The following is a 22,892-nucleotide window of genomic DNA, read 5'->3' as shown; positions in this document are numbered from 1 at the left end:
CCGCCAGTCCCTGGTCGTCGGGCCTCGCGGTCGTCGTCTGTCCCTGAGACTGACCCAGTGAAGCCCACGCAGCCTGAACCGCCGAAGGCACAGCGTGACAAGCAGAAAAAGAAGAAAGTCCCCAAGACCAACGGTATTGCGGTGGCACCGATCCCACCGCTTCCTACAAGCTCTGCCTCTGAGGACGAGGTGGAGATTCTGGCTTCCGCTGAGGACCTCGCTCTTGCCAGTCCCTCGGACGCACTGGATGGCATTTGCACGGATGCTCCATCGGAGGCAGCAGGTGACCCAGTGGCGTAATCTGCCTTCACAGTCCCGTCACGCCTTTCCCAGCCATGGACAGCACCATCCTCCAGTGGAACTGCAGCGGTTTCTTCCACCATCTAGCCGATCTCCGTCGACTTATCAGCCTTCACCCTTTCTTCTGCATTGCTCTCCAGGAAACTTGGTTTCCAGCAATGCGAACCCCCGCTCTCCGTGGCTATCGGGGTTATTATAAGAACCGAGCAGCTTATGAAAGTTTGTCTGGTGGCGTCTGCATATATGTCCTTCACACTCTGCACAGCGAGACTGTTCCTCTCCAGACGCCTTTAGAGGCTGTCGCTGTACGCGTGTGGACGCCACAGGCTGTTACCGTCTGCAGTCTTTACATTCCACCGGATGGTGATGTCTCGCAGCATGGCCTGGTTGTACTGGTCGCCCAATTGCCGCCACCTTTCTTCCTATTGGGCGACTTCAACACCCATAACCCTCTGTGGGGTGGGTCAGTGGCCACAGGTCGAGGCGCCATCGTTGAGCATTTATTGTCACAGCTCGATCTCTCGCTGTTAAATGATGGTGCCTTCACACACTTCAGTGTGGCGCATGGCACCTACTCCGCCATTGACCTTTCAATCTGTAGCCATAGCCTCTTACCGTCTGTCCAATGGAGTGTGCATGACGACCTGTGTGGTAGTGACCACTTTCCGATCTTTTTGTCACTACCACAGCGCCACTCTTCTGGGCGCCCTAGCAGATGGGCTATGAATAAGGCTGACTGGGACTTGTTCTCCTCCACTGCCGCTTTTGAGCCTCTCTCTACCGATGACATCGGTCACCACCGGCATCGTTACTGCCACCGAATCTGCCATTCCCCATTCCTGTGGGTCCCCTCGGCGAAAGGCTGTGCCTTGGTGGTCGCCTGAGATCGCTGAAGCGATTAAAGATCGCCGGCGGGCGCTCCAGCGTCACAAGCGACATCCCTCCATCGATCACCATATCGCCTTCAAACGGCTGCGTGCTCGGGCCCGCCTCCTTATCCGCCAAGGCAAGAAGGAGTGCTGGGAGCGGTATGTGTCCACAATTGGCCTCCATGTCACTCCATCGCGGGTCTGGGCCAAGATTCGACGCGTCTACGGCTGTCGGCCACCTGCCAGCGTCCCTGCGCTCTCACTGAATGGAGCGGTTTGTACTGACTCCGACGTCATTGCAAATCGCTTAGCAGAGCATTTTGCTATGAGTTCCGCTTCTGCGAATTACTCCCAGGCCTTCCGCTCCATTACAGAGCGGATGGAACGTCGGAGCCTTTCGTTTCGCACCAACCACCCAGAATCTTACAATGCTCCATTTAGTGAGTGGGAATTTCGCAGTGCCCTCGCTGCTTGCCCTGATACCGCTTCTGGGCCAGATGGCATCCACTGTCAGATGCTGAAACACCTTTCAGTGGACTGCCAGCGGCGCCTTCTCGATCTTTACAACCGTCTTTGGGTCGAGGGGGAGTTTCCGCCGCAATGGCGGGAAGGCATTTTGAAACCTGGAAAGAACCTTCTGGAGGTGGACAGCTACCGTCCCATTAGCCCCACCAACGTTCTTTGCAAGTTGCTAGAACGGATGGTGAGCCGGCGCTTGAATTGGGTACTGGAGTCTCGGGGCCTTCTGGCTCCATCTCAGGGTGGGTTCCGTAAAGGCCGCTCCGCCGCCGACAATCTGGTGAGCCTGGAGTCGGCCATCCGTACTGCCTTTTCCCGCCGTCAGCACCTGGTCACTGTCTTTTTCGACATGCGGAAGGCGTACGATACGACGTGGCGTCATCACATCCTTTCTATGCTTCATGGATGGGGTCTTCGGGGTCCTCTGCCGATTTTTATCCGCAATTTTCTGTCGTGTCGTACCTTCCGCGTGCAAGTCGCGGCCTCGTATAGTTCCTCCCACGTCCAGGAGAACGGTGTGCCACAGGGTTCCGTTTTAAGTGTCTGTCTGTTTTTAATAGCCATTAACGGTCTTGCTGCGGCCGTGGGAAACTCTGTCTCCGCTTCCCTGTATGCTGACGACTTCTGCCTTTAGTACAGCTCTACTGGCACTGCAGCTGTTGAACGTCAGCTACAGGGCGCTATCCGTAGGGCGCAGTCTTGGGCTGTAGCGCATGGGTTTCAGTTTTCGGCAGCCAAGACCTGCGTTATGCATTTCTGCCGGCGACGTAGTGTCCAGCCGGAGCCGCAGCTTTCTCTTAACGGCGAACTTCTTTCGGTGGTGGAATCACACAGGTTTTTGGGGGTGGTTTTCGATGCCCGGTTCACTTGGCTGCCTCATATCCGGCAGCTCAAACAGACGTGTTGGCGGGATCTCAATGCACTGCGATGTTTGAGCCACACCCGCTGGGGAGCCGACCGCTCTACCCTGTTACGGCTCTACCAGGCGTTAATCCAGTCCCGTCTGGATTATGGGTGCCCTGCATATGGCCCAGCATCCCCGTCTGCGTTGCGAGTGCTGGACCCAATTCTCCACAGCGGGATACGCCTTGCCACTGGTGCTTTCCGCACCAGCCCTGTGGACAGCTAACTCGTGGAGGCAGGTGTCCCTCCACTGCGGTTCCGACGCCAACGTTTGCTGGCCGCTTATCTTGCCCATGTTCTAAGCTCGCCCGGGCATCCTAACTGTCGTCTCCTGTTCCCGCAGTCAGTCGTCCATCTGCCCGAACGTCGGCCCCGGTCGGGTTGTCCGATCGCCATACGCGTCAAGGAGCTTCTCTCCGGATTAGGGCTTGTCCCTGTTCCACCTCCTTTCCGGGCACCTCTGCGTACACCCCCGTGGTGCGTTCCTCGCCCTTGCCTTCGGCTCGACTTGGCACAGGGCTCGAAGGACTCAGTCCCTCCAGAGGCCTTCCGCCGCCGCTTTTATTCCATCCTAGCCACGTATCAGGGCTCTTGCATTGTTTACACCGACGGCTCGATGGTTGCTTGTCGAGTCGGTTATGCGCTCACGCTAGGGGACCATTCCGAACAACGTTCCTTGCCGGCTGACTGCAGCGTTTACACCGCTGAGCTGGTCGCCACCTTTCGAGCCCTAGAGTATATCCGCTCCTGCTCAGGTGAGTCCTTCGTTATCTGTAGCGATTCCCTGAGCAGTTTACGAGCATTCGACCAGTGTTTTCCTTTTTCCCGTCTGATGATGGCTATCCATGAGTCCCTGCATACTCTTGCGCGTTGCGGCCGCTCTGCGGTCTTCGTGTGGACCCCAGGCCATGTTGGGATCCCCGGCAACGAGTATGTTGACCGGCTGGCGAAAGAGGCGACTAGTGCACCATCTCTGGACGTTGGCCTCCCGGATACAGATTTGCAAGCGTTACTACGCCGCAAAATTCTGGACCTTTGGGACACTGAATGGCGCGCCCTGCCTTCACGCAACAAACTTCGGGTCATCAAGGGGGCTACCGGTGTGTGGCGCTCCTCCTTGCGGGTCTCTCACAAGGAGTCTGTTGTCCTCTGCTGGCTGCGCATTGGGCACACTCGGCTTACGCACGGCCACTTATTGCGCCGTGAGGACGCGCCTCTATGTCGCTGCGGCTCCGTTTTATCCGTGGTTCATGTTTTATTGGAGTGTCCGTTTTTAGTTGCGCTCAGGCAGTCGTTCGCACTGCCTGACTCGCTGCTTGCCCTTTTAACAGATGACCCGGCTATGGCTGACTTAGTTTTACGTTTTAATCGGGCAGGGGGTTTTTATTCTTTAATCTGAGTGTTTCTGTTTTTATCTTATTGTTTTGTGTTGATTCTGGCCTTTGGCCTCCGGTTTTAAGCTGAATTTTTAATGTGTTTCAAGTGGTTGGCTTTTCCTTTTTTATTTCTCTGGTCGGCCAACCACCGTCACACTCTGTGTGCTTTTAGTTCGTTTTGTCTGGTCTTTGTCTCAGTTTCCCTTGTTCAGTGTCGTCTGTGCTCTCTTTTGTTCCTCGTTTTTATTCTCTGTGGGTGTTCTTTGTATTTGGAAAAAGGGACCGATGACCCTAGCAGTCTGGTCCCATTAATCCCCCAAACCATCCATCCAACCATCTCTTTACACTCGAGGTCGAATTTTGGAGAGCCTCCTAACATCTCAATTGGTGTGCATCCTCAACACAGGTACTCCAACTCATTTCTCTACTGCTACTGGATCGTTCTCAGCCATTGACCCATCTTTCTGCTCTCCAACCCTCATCGACTTTGTTCACTGGGAGGTCATTGACGACCTTCATTCCAGCGATCACTTCCCCATCCGCATTCATCTCCTGGATGGTGTATTTCTGGAGCAGAGGCCGCCATCGTGGATGATTGGCAGGGCTAATTGGCCACTGTTCAGTCGGTTGGCTGTCCTTGAACGCCACAACAGCGTACAGGAATGGGTGGATCACATCACACTTGTGATCTATCATGCTGCTGACTTGTCCATACCACAGTCTTCTGGCCCTCTTAAGCGCCTTGGCGGACAGAAGAGTGCCGTTCAGCCATCCGGGACAGGCATGCGGCTCTCCGCCTATTTAAATGCCGCCCAACAGCGGTCAATCTTACCGCCTTTCGAATCGCGAGAGCCAGGGCACGTCGTGCTATGAAAGAGAGGAAGAAAAGGTCATGGCAGGAGTTCCTGGACTCCATCAACCATTGCACTTGTTCCACAAAAGTATGGGAAGCCATCCGGAGGATTTCTGGTAAACGCAGCCGTTTACCAATAGCTGCAGTCCTGAACCAGGGATGCCTACAAACGAGACCCAGAGACATTGCTCAGACGCTGGCAGAGCATTTTGCACAAAGTACTGCCACTGCAACCCAGGATCCAGCGTTTCGTCGTTCCCTTGCGACTGTCGAAAGATCGAACTTGGACTTCTGGTCGAACAGTTCTGTGGCCTACAACTCCCCTTTCTGCATGTGGTACTTGAATCGGCACTTACTGAGACTTCCGACACGGCACCAAGTTACGACCGCATCCGGTACTCCATGCTTCGACATCTCCCAGCGGCGTCAAAGGAAATCCTCCTCGAATGTTTTAATCTGATATTGGAGACAGGAGTGTTCCCCACCTCGTGGAGGGAGGCAATCCTCACCCCTCTCCTCAAACCAGGAAAGGACCGCACATGTCCCAGTAGTTATCGTAGTATCGCCTTGACAAGCTGTGTCGGAAAGACCCTGGAACGGATGGTTAACCGTCGTCTGGTCTGGCTGCTAGAGACCAGACAGCTCCTTAGCCGCTTTCAGTGTGGATTCCGAAAATTTCGATCCACAGTCGACAACCTGACCCTCCTCGAGGCGGCTATTCAGCAGGCTTTCCTCCGTCAGCATCACTGTATCGTTATCTTCTTTGATATCAGTAAGGCATATGATACTACTTGGAGACACTGTATTCTTGCACAACTGCATCAATGGGGCTTTCGTGGCCGCCTCCCTATTTTCATTCGGTCTTTCCTGTCTCAGCGGTTTTTTCGGACCCGCGTTGGTAACACACTGTCTGATCGCTTTGAGCAAGAGAACGGTGTCCCCCAGGGCAGTGTTTTAAGCGTTACCCTCTTTGCCATAGCCATCAACAGTATAACGTCTACAGTGCGGAGTCCAGTACAGTGCTCCTTGTTTGTGGACGACTTTGCTGTTTTCTGTTCCTCCTCCAGTGTTGCAACCGTGAGCCATCAGTTGCAGCTAACAGCGCGGCGGTTAGAGGAGTGTGCTACAAAGACGGTTTTACGGATTTCTGCCGATAAGTGTGTTTGTGTTCATTTTAATCGTTCTCGCCGTCTTTTTACTTTGTCTGCCTTGCATATGGGGGATACTGTCCCACATTTTAGAGACACAGTGCGGTTTGTGGGCCTAATTTTTGACTCCAGGTTGTCATAGCTACCACACCTACGTGACTTGAAAGCCAGAACCCTGAAGGCACTGCATATCCTCAAGTGCCTCAGCCACAGGTCTTGGGGAGCGGACAGGGCGCGTCTCCTTCAGTTTTACCAAGCTTTTGTGCGTTCACGGCTGGACTATGGGTGCACAGTGTATGGGTCAGCAAGGCCGTCTTATTTGCCAATCCTGGACGCTGTTCACCATGATGGGATTCGACTGGCAATGGGTGCGTATCGGACCTGTCCTGTACCCAGCCTCTGTGCTGAGGCTATGGAACCGCCACTTACCATCCGGCGGTGGCTCCTGCTGGTACGACAGGCTTGTAAGTTTCTTGCAGCTCCCAGCTCGCCTGCTCACCATTTTGTTGCCCATCCACCTCTGTACCGCCTTTTTTCCCACCGTCCCTAGGCTACGTTGCCATTTGGGATCCGTGTGCAACGTGTGCTTGAGTCCCTTGGTGTGGAGTCTGTACAGCCCCAAATCCAGGGTTTTAACCGCCTGCCAATCTGCTTACTGAAGAGGCCTGGTGTGATTTTAGATTTATTGCAGTACAAGAGAGATTGCACTCCTGCCACCGTTTTTGATGCAGCATTTTCTGCCATTTTATCTGAGCACCACGTCTATGTAGCTGTTTTTACGGTCGCAACAAGGGGATTCCGTTGGTTGCTCAGTTGTTTCTCCAGATCGTGTCCTGAAGGTCCGACTGCCTCAGACTTTTACTGTCTGTGATGCAGAATTGTCTGCGATCTTGGGGGCACTGGAGCAGATGAGACATTCTTCCTCTCCTAAATTTCTTGTCTGTTCCAATTCACTCAGTGCCCTTCACTCACTGCAACGTTTGTATCCGGCAGACAAAATGGTCCAGACCACTCAGGATTCTCCCCTCTGACTACAGCGACTGGGGAATTTTGTAGCTTTCTTCTGGGTTCCATGGCATGTCGGAATTGGTGGGAATGAAAGGGCAGTTCTCGCAGCCAATGAGGCGTGTCTCAGTCCAGAAGTATCTCAGTGTGCTATCCCCCTGCACGCACTCACCTCGCTGTTGAGCTCACGGGTCATGCGTCGGTGGGAGGATAGTGGCTGAAAGTGACTGACAATAAGCTGCGTATAGTCAAGCCCACAACACATGTGTGGTGTATTTCCTTTCAGCCCCTTCAAAGGGACGAGGTTCTCCTCACTCAGCTTCGGATAGGCTACAGCCCTTTGACGCACGGCTTCCTGCTCCGGCGAGAGGACCCTCCAATGTGTGGTGCTTGTGGCGTCAAGGTCACTGTGCATCACGTTTTATTGGATTGCGTTTTATTTTCTGACCAGCGGGCCGCGGCTGACTTGCCAGCGGACCTGCCAACTCTATTAGGCAACACTCGGACGAATGTGGTTAAAGTTTTAAAGTTCTGTGCCATGTCAAATGTTTTTACAAAGATTTTAGGGAGAGGACTTTAATTTGCTCACTGTCTGACAAGCTCGCCCATATTTTATGTAAGTGGCCAGCCAATGACAATTTCAGTGGCATTCTTGTGGCTATGTTTACCTTTCCCTCGGTTTTAGTTTCTTATGTAGCATTTTCTTTCTTTTCCTGCTTTCTTTGAGTGTGTGCTTCAGTTTTCTTAGGTCTGTCCACATTCGTCCCTTTTAATGTGTGTCAGGGCGCTGATGACCTCGATGTTGGGCGCCTATAAGCCCCAATACACACACACACACCCATTGACAGTTAATAATCTCCTGCAGTTGAGGAGCCCCGTCACCACGTCACCCACGTGCGTTCACTCACTTTAGAACACAAAACACTGGAGGATCCAGTCCAAATTGGAGATATTAAGACGTTTTTTTGTTATCTAACTATATAACAATTCCAATGCCAGACTAGGTAACCGCCTGCATTAATGTGCGTGTTCAAGCGTCGGTCACAGATCTAATCTACCTGGCAGATTAACGATGAGGGTCGATGTGCTGGGCGGCCTGGGTGTGGTTTGTAGGCAGTTTACCACGTACCACTAGGTGAATATCAGGCTGATACACGATTCCCATCTAAGGTACACTGACTGCAAACGTTTGGAAAAACTTTTGATCATTTCAGCTTGAATAACACTATACACAGTCAGCTGGTGTATCCATATTCCTACGTAGGAAATAACGGCGTGCTGTCATTAATAACCATAATGACCCTGCGCCGATGTGGGATAAAGGCACTATAAACGGAAGGAAATAAAAAGGGGAATGCTCAGACTAACTAGAAACTGCCGTGGTTGTCAATATTATTCAGAATTAGCAGTACCACTAGCGGATGGATTTTATAATGTACCTGCGACGGAAGTCAGTAAACTGCTGGCCTCTTAAGATATGTGATTTTTAACGTGACTAGAACTGCAGGTTTTCATCTTCAGTAAATAAAAATCACTGATTACCCAAGAGCTGATGCATTCAGGTTAGTGACAGCTCCAAGATCTTGCAGACGGCATCCACTGTATGCTGGTTCTGACATTTGCAGCATCCCATGAAATTCCTGTCTTTCGTTTTGATCTGTGTGTTAGAAAGATGTTTTTAACGATTTCTGGCACAGAGAAGTACTTCAGTATTGTCAGACATGGGAGTAATATTTGCAGCAAGTAAAAATAATATCAACTTCCTGCATCCATTATATTGATGACTATATATATTTTATCAGCAATACAAGATCAGCTGTGTTGAATGGCGTGACACTGTGAGCTGTGAATTGATTTTAACTAATGGGGTTGCAATATCAACCACATGTATCGTTGAAATCGCTCAAAATCGTATTTTGTCAGGATATAGTGACTGTTCTCACTTTTGTCACACTACAAGAGTGTGCTCCTTATCAAGATAGCTTTTATTAATCATACTTTGCAGCTTACTGCCGCTTCACAAATTTAAAAAGGTTGTCGCCCGCATTTGCAAGAGTAACTTCACTTGTGTCACTTCGTACATAGCTATTCAGTAGAACTTACCACGTTCATGCTGTGACACTACTTTGTGTACTAGACAGGCAATTCATTTGATGCCCACCGCATACTGTCCCCATTTCTCTAGCCACTAAGGCATTCGACACCGCCTGCAACCCACAATACTACATGGTGTATGGCTGTAGACTGCTCGTTGTCAGGACCGTGCTGTGCAATTGCATCTTTCCTTCCATAATGTTCGGAAATATTTGTACACACACCGTTGCCCTAATTTAACAGTCTCATTCTAAGTGGCTTTTTAGTTTGATCGCCCCCAGGGGCTCAGCATTCATTTGCTGGGTACGGGCTTGGCGACCCCGGGGTTCCTGAGCTGGGTACTGGTAACCGCCGCCCGTCCCCTGTCACCGTAATCTCTGAGCATACTTCAGCGACCACTGTACAGCGCGGGGGTGGAACGTTGTGTGTCTCAGGGAATGGGGATCTTGGCTTCACCGCCCGGATCGCGAGGATGGAATAAACCTCTATAAAAAAAAACCTCCATCTCAAGGTGTGCTGCGCGCTGATGAGATGCATGGCTGTTGAGGTGGAACAGTCGATAGTGGGCAACCTCTGGGGAACCTGCCGCACCTCAGTTGTATAAGGCTTACCTAGGCACGCGGGGCTCTGTCTAGGTGGACTTCTAGTTTCCTAGCTGCTCGTGGGACCACGATGGGTCCTTCGAAATGCTCTTTTCTTCTTCCCAGCGGAATGGGTGGGCCGCTGGAAGGTTCTAACACCCAGTCTCTAAAGAGGGCCCGTGCAGTCCCCCTGACTCCGGCGCTTCTTTAAACAGTCCAGTCTAAGGTAACAGAACGCATTCTGGTAATCCGAATGTGTTTCTCATTGTGAAACGGAAGGAGGGTAGTTTTGAGAAGGTTTCACCCTTCCATATTCAAAAGGGATTGGAGGGAATCTGTGGCTCCTTAAAATCGGTGAGGCGCTTACGTAATGGGACCTTGTTAGTGGAAACTTCCACTTCCCAGCAAGCAACTAACCTCCAATCTGCTAAATTCCTTGGAGAGTATGCCATAGACACTGAACTGCACAGCACCTTGAACTACAGCAAAGGTGTTGTGACGTGCCGGAATCTAGTTGACATTCCCAAGGAAGAACTGCAACGAGAGTGGGCTCCGGCGGGTATCGTTGATGTTCAACATATCATGAGGAGGGTTGATGGCAATCTTGTCAAATCCGACTCCTTTATTCTAACCTTCAATAGCACGAAACTTCCTGAACATCTGAAAGCTGGCTTTCTTCGCCTTAGTGTGAGGCCTTATTTCCCGACCGCAATGCGCTGTTTCAAATGCCAGCGTTTTGGGCATACCACCTTAGGATGCAAAGGCGAAGCGACTTGTGGCAACTGTGGTAAAGCTGCTCATGACGGAGTTGGTTGCTCCTCTCCAGCCAAATGTATCAATTGCTCTGGGAACCACCCTGTTTGGAGTAGGGACTGCCGAATCTTTTCAGAGGAACGCAAAGTCCAGGAAATAAAAACAACTAAGCGTATCCCCTATGGTGAGGCCAAGAAGATCTTTAAGTCGATGCAACCTCCCACATTTGCTACATCTTTTGCCTCCCTGGTTCAGAAGCCTACTCCACGAGTCGATGCCTCCACGCAGACAGAGGAGGTGAGTGTTGGCACTAATACATGCAGCTGTCAGTGCACTTGCAACGCAGCCAGTGTTTCAGAGCCAGTAGCCCCTATTCGAATGGCAGACAAAGGTACAGTGGCGAACTTGGGCCAGCCCCTGACGCCTCCAACAGCTGAGGATGTTCCGAAGCCCTGTACAGCCATTACCACTCCCACATCAGCTCCCCCAAAGCCCACCAAACCGCAGAAAGCTCCCATACAGCAACAACAGCGGGTCAAATCCCGTAGTAAACCGTCTGACCATGCCGATGTGGTTTTCCGTGAGGCTTCTTCCGACTCTTCCCCTGAGTTGATGGAATCCGATGTATGTGTGGGGAAATCATCTCGCCCCACGCCTGCCCCTCCACCTGCTGCAGTCTCCCCGCCCCGTCGGAGAGACAGGATGAAGGTGCTACCCCCATCATAGATGGCTCCCATACTCCAGTGGAACTTGCAAGGGTTCAGGACGCATGTGGAGGAACTTCGTCTACTCTCTCAGGGTAGACCACTGTGTCTCTGTCTCCAGGAGACGTATTTCCATTCATCATACTCCCCTGAGATACGAGGCTATACACTCCACAAGAAGGACGAGCTGCGTGGAGAGAGAGCTAGAGGAGGTGTAGGTATTTTCGTCAGGACAGACTACCTCTCCTCGCCTCTCTCACTTACGATGGCTCTACAAGCTGTCGCTGTGTCCGTGCACATGCGTCATCCATTGACTGTATGTTCACTGTACTTGCCCCCACATGATGCTCTTGATGAAGCGGCCCTCACCGACCTTATTACACAGATCCCCCAGCCATTCATTATTTGTGGTGATTTTAATGCCCACAATGTGCTTTGGGGCTCTGCAATTACCTGTCCCAGGGGTAGAGCAGTTGAGAGGCTTCTCCTGTCATCCTGTGCCTACTTGCTCAATGGAGGACAGAGTACTCATTTCTGCACGGCGACTGGGTCGCTCTCTGCCATTGATCTCTCGTTTTGCTCTCCAGCTCTTGCCGCCAGTGCTCGCTGGGAAGTGGGCGCTGACTTGCACAGCAGTGATCATTTCCCAATCTGGATTCACCTGCCAGATGGCGTGCGCCCCGAACGGAGGCCACCACGATGGGTGCTCAGTGGAGCTGACTGGACACTTTATAGCCAGTTGGCCCAATTCGAACACTGTGCGAATGTTGAGATGTGGGTGGATCATATTACCAACACGGTCCACCACGCCGCTGCAGCATCCATTCCACAGTCCACAGGCCACCGGAAAAGGCCACCTGTGCCTTGGTGGAATGCCGACTGCCGCTCTGCAATCAGGGCCAGGCGTGCGGCTCTGCGTCGGTTCAAGTGTCGGCCGACTGCTGAGAATCTTGCAGTCTTTCGGGTGGCGAGGGCAAGATGTCGCCGCATTATTCGTGAGAGCAAGACGAGGTCGTGCCAAACGTTCCTGAACACCATTAATCGTTCTATCAAAAGTTCCGTTGTGAGGGAGACCATCATGAGAATTTCTGGCAGGGGAGGGAGGTGCCCCATAGCTGCTGTAATGACTAACGGCACTCTCCACACGGATCTGCGAGACATTGCCCAGACTATGGCAGCGTATTTTGCCACAGTTACTGCAACAACCAGTCAGGATCCAGGTTTCCAGCGCCATAGAGCGGTTGCTGAGAGATGTAGTCTGAACTTCCAGTCCACCACTCATGAAGTTTACAACTGCCCATTCTCTATGTGGGAGCTGGATTCTGCATTGTCTGGAGCTCGTGACACATCCCCTGGTCACTACAGGATCCATTACAGTATGCTATGGCACCTCACAATGCCCAACAGAGAACTCCTCCTCGCACTATTTAATGACATTTGGGCGTCGGGTAACTTTCCTGACGCGTGGCGTGAGGCAGTTTTAATCCCTTATTTAAAACCTGGGAAAGACCGCGCGAGCCCAGGTAGCTACCGTAGTATTGCCCTCACTAGTTGCATAGGGAAGACCTTGGAGCGGATGGTCAACCGCCGCCTTGTCTGGATGTTAGAATCCCGGCAACTCCTTAGTCGCTTTCAGTGTGGGTTCAGGAGGTTTCGTTCCACCTTCGATAACCTTGCCCTCCTGGAGGCGGCTATACAACAAGCTTTCCTCCGCCGTCATCACCTTCTAGGTGTATTTTTCGACATCGAGAAGGCCTACGATACCACTTGGAGGCGTCTCATCCTGGGGCAGCTTCACGAATGGGGTTTTTGTGGTTGTCTTCCTCTTTTTATTCAGTCTTTCCTCTCGCCACGATATTTTAGATACCGAATTGGTGACGTCCTGTCTGATCGCTTTGGGCAGGAGAATGGTGTCCCTCAGGGTAGCGTTTTAAGTGAGACTCTGTTTGCCATCGCTATTAATAGCATTACGTCCATAGTGAAAAGTCCTGTCCAGTGTTCTTTGTTTGTGGATGATTTCTCTTTGTTCTGCTCTTCTTCAAGCCTTGCAACGACAACTCGTCAGTTGCAACTTACGATTAGGCGTTTGGATGACTGGGCGCAGAAGAGTGGATTTAAGTTTTCCACCGAGAAGTCTGTATGTGTTCTTTTTACCCGTTCTCGTTCGATTTTAACCTTTCCTGAGTTGCGCTTGAGGGACACTGTTCTTGCATTTAAAGACACGGTGAGATTTCTGGGGCTCATTTTTGACTCGATGCTCACATGGTTACCTCATCTTAAAGACCTGAAACGGCGGTCGCTTCAGGCTTTAAGTATTTTAAAATGTCTTAGCCACAGTACATGGGGAGCTGACAGGACTTGTCTGCTCCAGTTTTACAGGGCGTTTGTGCGATCTCGGCTCGATTATGGGTGCACGGTGTATGGGTCTGCGAGGCCTTCGTACTTACAGATTTTGGACGTTGTCCACCATGAAGGGCTTCGGTTGGCCACTGGGACATTCCGAACTAGCCCCATACCAAGCCTCTGTGCAGAGGCAGGTGAACCGCCACTTCATATGCGGCGACGGCTACTTACGGTACGCCAGGCGTATAAAACTTTGTCCACACCCTACACACCTGCATACCATACCGTTGCTCAGCCTCCTCTGGCACAGTTATTTCATAACCGGCAACGTGCGACGCAGCCCTATGGGATTCGCGCACAGGATTGCCTCGCTGCGATGTCTGTGGCTGGTCATCGTGTTTTACGTCGCGGTTGGAGCAGATCTCCACCATGGCTCCTCCGGCGACCCAAACTTATTTTAGATTTGACTCGTTTTAAGAAGGATGGCACGCCAGATTTTACATTCCAGTCACTGTTTTTTAACATTTTAGATGTGCATCACGATTTCAGTGTCGTTTACACTGATGGCTCCAAACAGGGGAATCTCCTTGGCTGTTCTGTGGTGTTCCCTGATCATGTTACCCGGATTCGCCTCCCTGCTGAATATAACGTTTTCGCAGCGGAGCTCCACGCGATCCTGAAGGCACTGGAGCAGATGCATCGTGTTCGGGGCGATCGATTTCTTCTCTGCTCCGATTCTCTTACTGCCTTACAATCACTGCAGAACCTATTCCCGACTGAGGAGATGGTCCAGCTGATACATAGCCAACTGTACTTGCTCCAACAGCGGGGTAAAGAGGTATGCTTCTGCTGGGTGCCTGGTCATGTCGGCGTATGGGGCAGTGAACAGGCTGATCGGGCTGCCAAGGAGGACTGCAGAGAGCAGGATGTGGTCCAGTGTCCTATCCCCTTGCAGTCAGTCATCGCTGCACTCCACAGGAAGTGCATGGAGTTGTGGGAGGACGAATGGCTGGCGGTGACGGCCAATAAACTGCGGTCGGTAAAGTCAACCACTCGGCCGTGGCGTTCCTCCTGTCGGTTGCTCAGGCGGGAAGAGGTGGCCCTCACACGTCTTCGGATCGGGCACTGTCGTCTCACACATAGCTTTTTATTACTGCGGGAGGATCCTCCGTTTTGTGATGCTTGTGGTGTGCACATCTCTGTCCGGCACATTTTAACAGACTGCATTTTATACCGTGATGCACGGGCAGATGCACAAGTTGATGGGGATCTACCTTGTGTTTGAGCTAACGATGAAGCGTGTGTGTCTAGGGTTTTTAAGTTTTGTGATGTGTCTGGACTCTGGCCTAAACTTTTAGGCTGGAGGTTTTAGTGTGTTGCAGAGTGGCTGACTCCTCCCTATTTTCCCTGTGGTCAGCCAGCCACTCCCATCTGCTACATTGTTTTAGCTCCCTCTACCATTTTCTTCCTGTGTTGTCCATGTTTTACTGCTGCCGCCCTGCTTCATCCCACGCTACGGTGTGGGTGAGCACATTTTTTCAACGATTGTTCCCCGTGTTTTATGTTCCGTTTTATGTCAATGTTCTGAGGGTTTTTTTTTTCTTGACACCCGCCTCACTATGATACTGCACGGGCGCTGAAGACCTTGCTGTCGTGCGCCCACAAAACCCCTCTACTACTACTACTTAGTTTGATCCTTATAAGTCTGTTTACAATTATTTTAAACTTTTTTTTAAAAATTCTGAATTGTCCGCCTTAAAGATTCTGCCAATCATTGGGATTCCACGAAATGTTCATCCATTTGAGTTTCCCATTAAGATCACCAAAAAACGACTGGTGTGCCACCACACTGACAACCATTCACCTTGCCATAAAATTCAGAAAAACTTTTCATCATGTAATAAAAAAAGCATTTTAATGTCAAAACCAGTTATCGTACTGCCTCACCAGACTGTGCAGTAAGAAGTATGTTGTAATGGAGGAACAGGTCTGATTGCTGTTTAGTGTTACAATTCTAGGTATGAAGCAGTTCATTCAAACAAAAAGATCAGTTTGAATGAAAATCGGTAATAAATCAAGTATTAATAGCAACCAAAGTAAAATAATTCCTTGACGCAGAGTTAAGTGTAGGACTTTTACTGGCTTTCATAAATCACATTGCATCATTAAGTATACCAGCTCTATCACCTGATATTCCAAAGAATACCTCATTTGAAACTATTAATATAAATCTAAGTTCTACAACTAATATTATGTTAAAATAGCCATTCTGTATAATTAAATAGTTCTAAACAGTGAAAAGCTTAGATCATCTCTGTATCTTCAAGGATTAAAGGCTAAAAATGGAAGGGATGGAGTGGAAAATTCTTTTGTAATATATAGGTCTAAATTTATTACATGTGTTACTAATATATCTTCAAAGACTGCATATGAATGAGTTATATTAACAAATGAGATGGAACTCTTGCAAATAAATTATGCATTCAATTTAAATTATTGATTTATTACAGGTAGAATTAACTGCAATGGGCTCAGGAAAATATGTACGATTAATGAGAAATATGAATATTAATGAAAAGCTGTGTATTCAAACAAATATATAACCTACATTTAATGTAAAAAGAAAAAATATAGTAATATTAATGAATCCTTTTCAGTTTTATGAAAACAGATTTTCTCTTACAAAGATACAAGATAACAAAGATTCCTTAGTGTTCTTAAATAACATATAATATAATTTTCCTTAGTCAATGTAAATAACTGGCAAAATAAAATATCTTTAAAGGCAAAAGTTCAAGAACACTAATAATCATAAATGGATAAGTTAAGTTCCAAAAGATCATAGCATTTCACCCAATCCCCCTGCGGGTTCGGGGGTAGGAATAGGCCCGCGGTATTCCTGCCTGTCGTAAGAGGCGACTAAAAGGAGTCTCAAACGTTTCGGCCTTATATTATGATCCCCTCTCGGGTTTGACCTCCATCTATCTAAATTATTCCGAAGAGCGAGCCAATTGGGGAAGGGCACCTTACATGGTGCACTGTATCCTTCGTGCAATTAGACCTATAGCCGTCTTTCTCGTCGTTGCAATGGTGTCCCGCTCGTTTTCGATCTCTTGGGCGATTACCACGCTGCACTCTGCAGTGTTTCTTTTAACTGTGACGACGACCTTGGCCATTTTTGCACCTAAGATCCAGCACGGTAGCCAGTCCGTTGTGGTGGGGTCGCCATGTACCCTCTTGGTTGTAGCCCCCTGACAACACAGGGATCGCTCTACTGATGCCTGCGCCGTTCACTCCCCACGTATGCCAAGGAGTAGATGCCCATCTCCCTGGGGCATCGGGACTCCCGGCAATGGCCATCCTGCCAGGTGGCCTTTGCTGTGGCTGGGTGGCGCCCGTGGGGAGGGCCCTTGGTCGGAGTAGGTGGCATCAGGGCGGATGACCCGCAATGAAGCGTGGTACATCATCTGTCGCTGGCGGCCAGCCGTCAGCAGTCTCTAAGCGTTCGAGAGCCCATTTTAAAGGTAACGTTTATGACCCCAAATCGGTCCCCTCCCTCGCCACACCATTGCGTGACACTGAGACGTATTCGCCCAGATATCTTGTCTGTACCAGAGCTGATGGGGAATCTTTTCTATCCGTGAAGCCTCAGTTCTTTGTAGAGCATTTAGAGGACAAGTTCGGTGAGGTGGAGGGCTTGTCCAAGATGCGGTCAGGATCGGTGTTGATAAAAACGGCATCCTCTGCCCAGTCACGGAGGTTGCTCACTTGTGACAAGTTGGGGGATGTTTCCGTTAGCATCACGCCGCATAAGAGTCTGAACATGGTCCAGGTTATTATATTCCACCGGGATCTTCTTCTGCAGTCCGACGATGAATTACGCGCCAACCTCGAACGACGAGGTGTTCACTTCGTCCGGCGCGTCCATCGGGGTCCGATGGATAATTAGGTCGCCACCGGTGCCTTCATGTTGGCCTTTGAGGGTGATGTCTTACCCGAAAAGGTTAAGGTGATGGTTTACCGTTGTGATGTGAAACCATATATCCCTCCTCCGATGCGGTGTTTTAAATGCTGGAAGTTCGGGCACATGTCATCTCGCTGTACTTCCAGCATGACGTGTCGGGATTGCGGACGTCCTTCGCATCCCGATACTCCATGTGCCCTGCATCCTATCTTTGTTAACTGCGGAGAACACCATTCCCCCTGCTCGCCGGACTGTAGGATATTGCAGAAAGAACGGAAGATAATGGAATATAAGACCTTGGACCGGCTGACCTACCCCGAGGCTAGACGGAAATATGAGAGGCTCCATCCTGTGGCAATGCCGTCAACCTACGCAGCTGCTGCAACGACGGTTCTCCCGTCATCACGAAATGGGCTCTAAGATCGGTCAGCATCCACCGGCCCCCTTGATTGTGGGGGGCACTTCACACCCTGTTGCTCCTGCTCCATCTTCTTCAGGAGCAACACCCTCCCAACCTTCGGTTACATCAGCTCCCCCTTCCCAGCCGGAGAAGCGTAAGACTTCTTCGGCTGCTCTCGCCAGGAAGGGATCCCTTGGGGACCTCCCTTCGCAAGTTCCGACCAGTGGAAAAGCGGACGCCCGCAAGTGGTTGAAACAACCGCCAGTCCCTGGTCGTCGGGCCTCGCGGTCGTCGTCTGTCCCTGAGACTGACCCAGTGAAGCCCATGCAGCCTGAAGCGCCGAAGGCACAGCGTGACAAGCAGAAGAAGAAGAAAGTCCCCAAGACCAACGGTAATGCGGTGGCATCGATCCCGCCGCTTCCTACAAGCTCTGCCTCTGAGGACGAGGTGGAGATTCTGGCGTCCGCTGAGGACCTCGCTCTTGCCGGTCCCACGGACGCAATGGATGGCATTTGCACGGATGCTCCATCGGAGGCAGCAGGTGACCCAGTGGCGTAATCTGCCTTCCCAGTCCCGTCCCGCCTTTCCCAGCCATGGACAACACCATCCTCCAGTGGAACTGCAGCGGTTTCTCCCACCATCTAGCTGAGATCCGCCACCTTATCAGCCTTCACCCTTTCTTCTGCATTGCTCTCCAGGAAACTTGGTTTCCAGCAATGCGAACCCCCGCCCTCCGTGGCTATCGGGGTTATTATAAGAACCGAGCAGCTTATGAAAGGGTGTCTGGTGGCGTCTGCATATATGTCCTCCACACTCTGCACAGCGAGTCTGTCCCTCTCCAGACGCCTTTAGAGGCTGTCGCTGTTCGGGTGTGGACGCCACGGGCTATCACCGTCTGCAGTATTTACCTACCACCTGATGGTGCTGTCGCGCAGCATGTCCTGGCTGCTCTGATAGCCCAACTGCCGCCACCTTTTTTGCTGCTGGGCGATTTCAATGCCCACAACCCTCTATGGGGTGGGACTGTCGCCGATGATCGCGGTCGGGCCGTGGAGCGTGTGTTGGCTCAACTCGACCTTAGCCTCTTGAACACCGGTGCTTCCACGCATTTCAGTGTGGCCCATGGCTCGTTCTCGGCCATCGATCTCTCTATTTGCAGCCCTGGACTAGTCCCATCCCTCCACTGGAGAGTGCATCCTGACCTGTGTGGTAGTGACCATTTCCCCGTCTATTTGTCACTGCCCCGGTGTCATTCTTCTGGGCGCTTGCCCCGCTGGGCTCTCCACAGGGCTGACAGGCCGGCATTTACTTCCGCTGCAACCATTGAGTCTCCCCCACAGGGTGGCATTGACGAGGTGGTCCGTGTTTTAACCACGTCCATCATTTCAGCGGCCGAGGCTGCCATCCCCCGTTCCTCTGGCCTCCCTCGGCGGAAGGCTGTCCCCTGGTGGTCGCCGGAGATTGCTGAGGCTATTCGCGACCGTAGGCGGGCTCTCCAGCGTCATAGGCGGCACCCGTCTCTGGAGACCCTCATCGCCTTTAAGAGGCTCCGTGCCTTCGCCCGTCGTCTTATTGCACGGCGTAAGCAGGAGTGCTGGGAGCGGTATGTTTCCTCCTTGGGCTCCCGTGGTTCCCCGTCGCACGTGTGGTCCCGGATACGGCGGATTTATGGACACCAGACCCCTACGGGTGTCCCTGGGATCTCTTTGGACGGCGCTGTGTGCACGGACGCTGCCGCCATTGCTGAACACCTTGCTGCGCACTTCGCTGCGAGCTCTGCGACTGCAAATTATCCCCCCGCCTTTCGCTCTCTCAAGGAGCGGGCCGAGCAGACGCCATTATCGTTCCACACGCGTCGCTCTGAAACTTACAATGCTCCTTTCAGCGAGAGGGAATTCCTCGCTGCCCTCGCCGATTGCCCTGATACAGCACCAGGACCGGAATGCATCCACGCACAGATGCTGAAGCATCTCTCCAGGGACTGACAGAGACACATTCTCGCGATATTTACGCATTTGGTGCGAAGGCGTGTTCCCGTCGCAATGGCGAGAGGGTGTTATTGTCGCCATCTTGAAGCCCGGTGCGGACCCACTGGCGGTGGACAGCTATCGTCCCATTACCCTCACCAACGTTTTGTGCAAATTGCTCGAACGTATGGTGGGGCGGCGTTTGTGTTGGGTCCTTGAGTCGCGCGGTCTCCTCGATCCATCCCAGGGTGGCTTCCGTCGGGGCCGGTCTGCAGTGGACAATTTGGTGCGACTGGAATCTGCTGTCCGTACGGCCTTTGCCCGACGTCAGCATCTCGTTGCTGTCTTTTTCGATCTGCGGAAGGCATATGACACCACATGGAGGCATCACATCCTCGCCACGTTGCATGTGTGGGGTCTTCATGGTCGGCTCCCGGCTTTTCTTCATCACTTTTTATTGCGCCGCTCTTTCCGGGTGCAAGTCGGTGCCACCTCTAGTTCCTCTTATATACAGGAAAATGGGGTCCCGCAGGGCTCGGTGTTGAGCGTCCCCTTATTTTTAGTGGCCATTAATGGTCTGGCTGCAGCAGTGGGGTCGTCGGTGTCTCCTTCTTTGTATGCCGACGACTTCTGCATCTCATTTAGCTCCACGACTACGGGAGTCGCCGAACGCAGCCTGCAAGTCGCCGTTCGCAAGGCAGCATCATGGGCTCTGACTCATGGTTTTCAGTTCTCTGCACCCAAGACTCGAGTTATGCACTTCTGCAGGCGTCGGACGGTCCACCCTCATCCTGCACTTTACCTCGACGGCCACCTGCTTGAAGTGGTGGACACTTGCCGCTTCTTGGGACTCATGTTTGATGCCCAGCTCACATGGGTTCCTCATGTTACTCAGCTGAAGCAAAAATGCTGGCGGCACCTCAACGCCCTCCGCTGCCTTAGCCACACGTCTTGGGGTGCAGACCGCTGCACGCTGCTGCGGTTGTACAGAGCCCTCGTGCAGTCCTGGCTTGATTATGGGAGCCTGGCCTATGGGTCTGCGTCCCCCTCAGTGTTGAAGTTGTTAGACCCCATACACCTCTGTGGGGTTAGGCTTGTTACTGGTGCTTTTTGCACCAGCCCCGTGAATAGTCTACTGGTGGAGGCCGGGGTTCCCCCGCTGCAGATTCGCCGCCATCGTCTGCTCGCCGACTATGCTGTCCACGTACATTGCTCGCCAGATCATCCCAATCGTCGCCTGCTTTTCCCAGCTATGGTCCTCCATCTGCCCGAACGGCGACCTAGGTCTGGGCTTTCCGTAGCTGTCCGTGTCCAGTCCCTGCTGTCAGAACTGGGATCATTCCCTCTTCTGCCTCCCTTCCGGGTCCGTACACCTACGCCTCCCTGGTGTTTGTCCCGGCCGTCCGTCCGTCTGGATTTGGCACAGGGACCTAAGGACTCGGTTCCGCCTGTGGCCCTCCATCGCCGTTTTCTTGCGCTCCTCGAATCATTTCCGGGCTGTGAGCCTGTCTACATGGATGGTTCCCTGGTTGATGGTCGCACTGCCTACGCTTTTGCTCACGCTGCCCATGTTGAGCAACGCTCCTTGCCGGCTGGCTGCAGTATTTTTACTGCAGAGCTGGTGGCCATCTTGCGCGCTCTTGAGCTTATGCGTTTCTGCTGCGGTAGGTCCATCATCATCTGCAGTGACTCCCTGAGCAGCCTTCAGGCCATCGACCGCTGCTATCCCTCCTCTCCTCTGGTGTCCTCCATTCAGGAGTCTGTTTCCGCCATTGCCCTTTCTGGTCGTTCGGTGGTCTTGGTTTGGACGCCCGGTCATGTTGGCATCCCAGGGAACGAATGTGTAGACAGGCTGGCCAAAGGGGCGATCGACGCCCCGGCTTTGGAGGTCGGCCTTACGGCTCGTGACCAGCAGATGGTGTTGCGCCGTAAGCTGATTGGGATGTGGGCTGCTGAGTGGCGTGGCATGACAGCCCCAAATAAACTGCGGGCTGTCAAGGGGATGACCGATGTGTGGCGTTCCTCCCTGCGGGCTTCTCGCAGGGACTCGGTAGTCCTGTGTCGGATGCGCATCGGCCATACATACCTGACGCACGGCCATCTGTTGCGTCAGGAGGATCCCCCCTTGTGTCGGTGTGGGTCCCGGCTGACGGTCGGCCACATTTTGCTGGAGTGTCCTCGACTGCGCACACTCCGGCAATCTTTTAATCTCCCGGGCACTTTGGCCTTGGTTTTATCCGACGATGCCTTCATGGCTGACAATGTTTTACATTTTATCCGTAGTAGTCGTTTTTATGGTTCGATTTAGGGAGGTCCTGCGCCTTTCCCTTTCTGTGTCTTTTGTCCTTGTGTCTGTTGCTGTTCTGGTGTGCTGTCAGATGGTTGACTCTTTCCCTTTTTTTTTTCTCATGGTCAGTCAACCAGTCTCCGGCCATCCTCCTTTCTTCTGTTTCCTTCTGTGTGGTGTTCCTCTGTCCTGTTCTTGACTGTAGTGTTTCTTGCTGCATTTGTGTTCTTTTAGCGCCTGGGGGGACGTCTCCTCCCCCTTTGGTTTTTATCTGCTCCGTAGATTTTTGGCTCGCCTGATTTTGGAATGGGGGACTGATGACCTTCGCTGTTTAGTCCCCCTTAAACCTCCCAACAACCACCACCACCACTTGGCTGCCTCATATCCTGCAGCTCAAACAGACGTGTTGGCGGCATCTCAATGCACTGCGAAGTTTGAGCCGCACCCGCTGGGGAGCCGACTGCTCTACCCTGTTACGGCTCTACCAGGCGTTAATCCAGTCCCGTCTGGATTATGGGTGCCTGGCATATGGCTCAGCATCCCCGTCTGCGTTGCGGGTGCTGGACCCAATTCTCCACAGCGGGAAAAGCCTTGCCACTAGTGCTTTCCGCACCAGCCCTGTGGACAGCTTACTCGTGGAGGCAGGTGTCCCTCCACTGCGGTTCCGACGCCATCGTTTGCTAGCCGCTTATGCTGCCCATGTTCTAAGCTCGCCCGGGCATCCTAACTATCGTCTCCTGTTCCCGCCGTCAGTCGTCCATCTGCCGGAACGTCGGCCCCGGTCGGGTTGTCCGATCGCCATACGCGTCAAGAAGCTTCTCTGCGG

Source organism: Schistocerca americana, chromosome 1 (genome assembly GCF_021461395.2).
Source record: "Schistocerca americana isolate TAMUIC-IGC-003095 chromosome 1, iqSchAmer2.1, whole genome shotgun sequence".
NCBI classification, from domain to species: domain Eukaryota; kingdom Metazoa; phylum Arthropoda; class Insecta; order Orthoptera; family Acrididae; genus Schistocerca; species Schistocerca americana.
The sequence above is the reverse complement of the archived record's forward strand: the minus strand, read 5'-3'. Positions refer to the sequence as shown.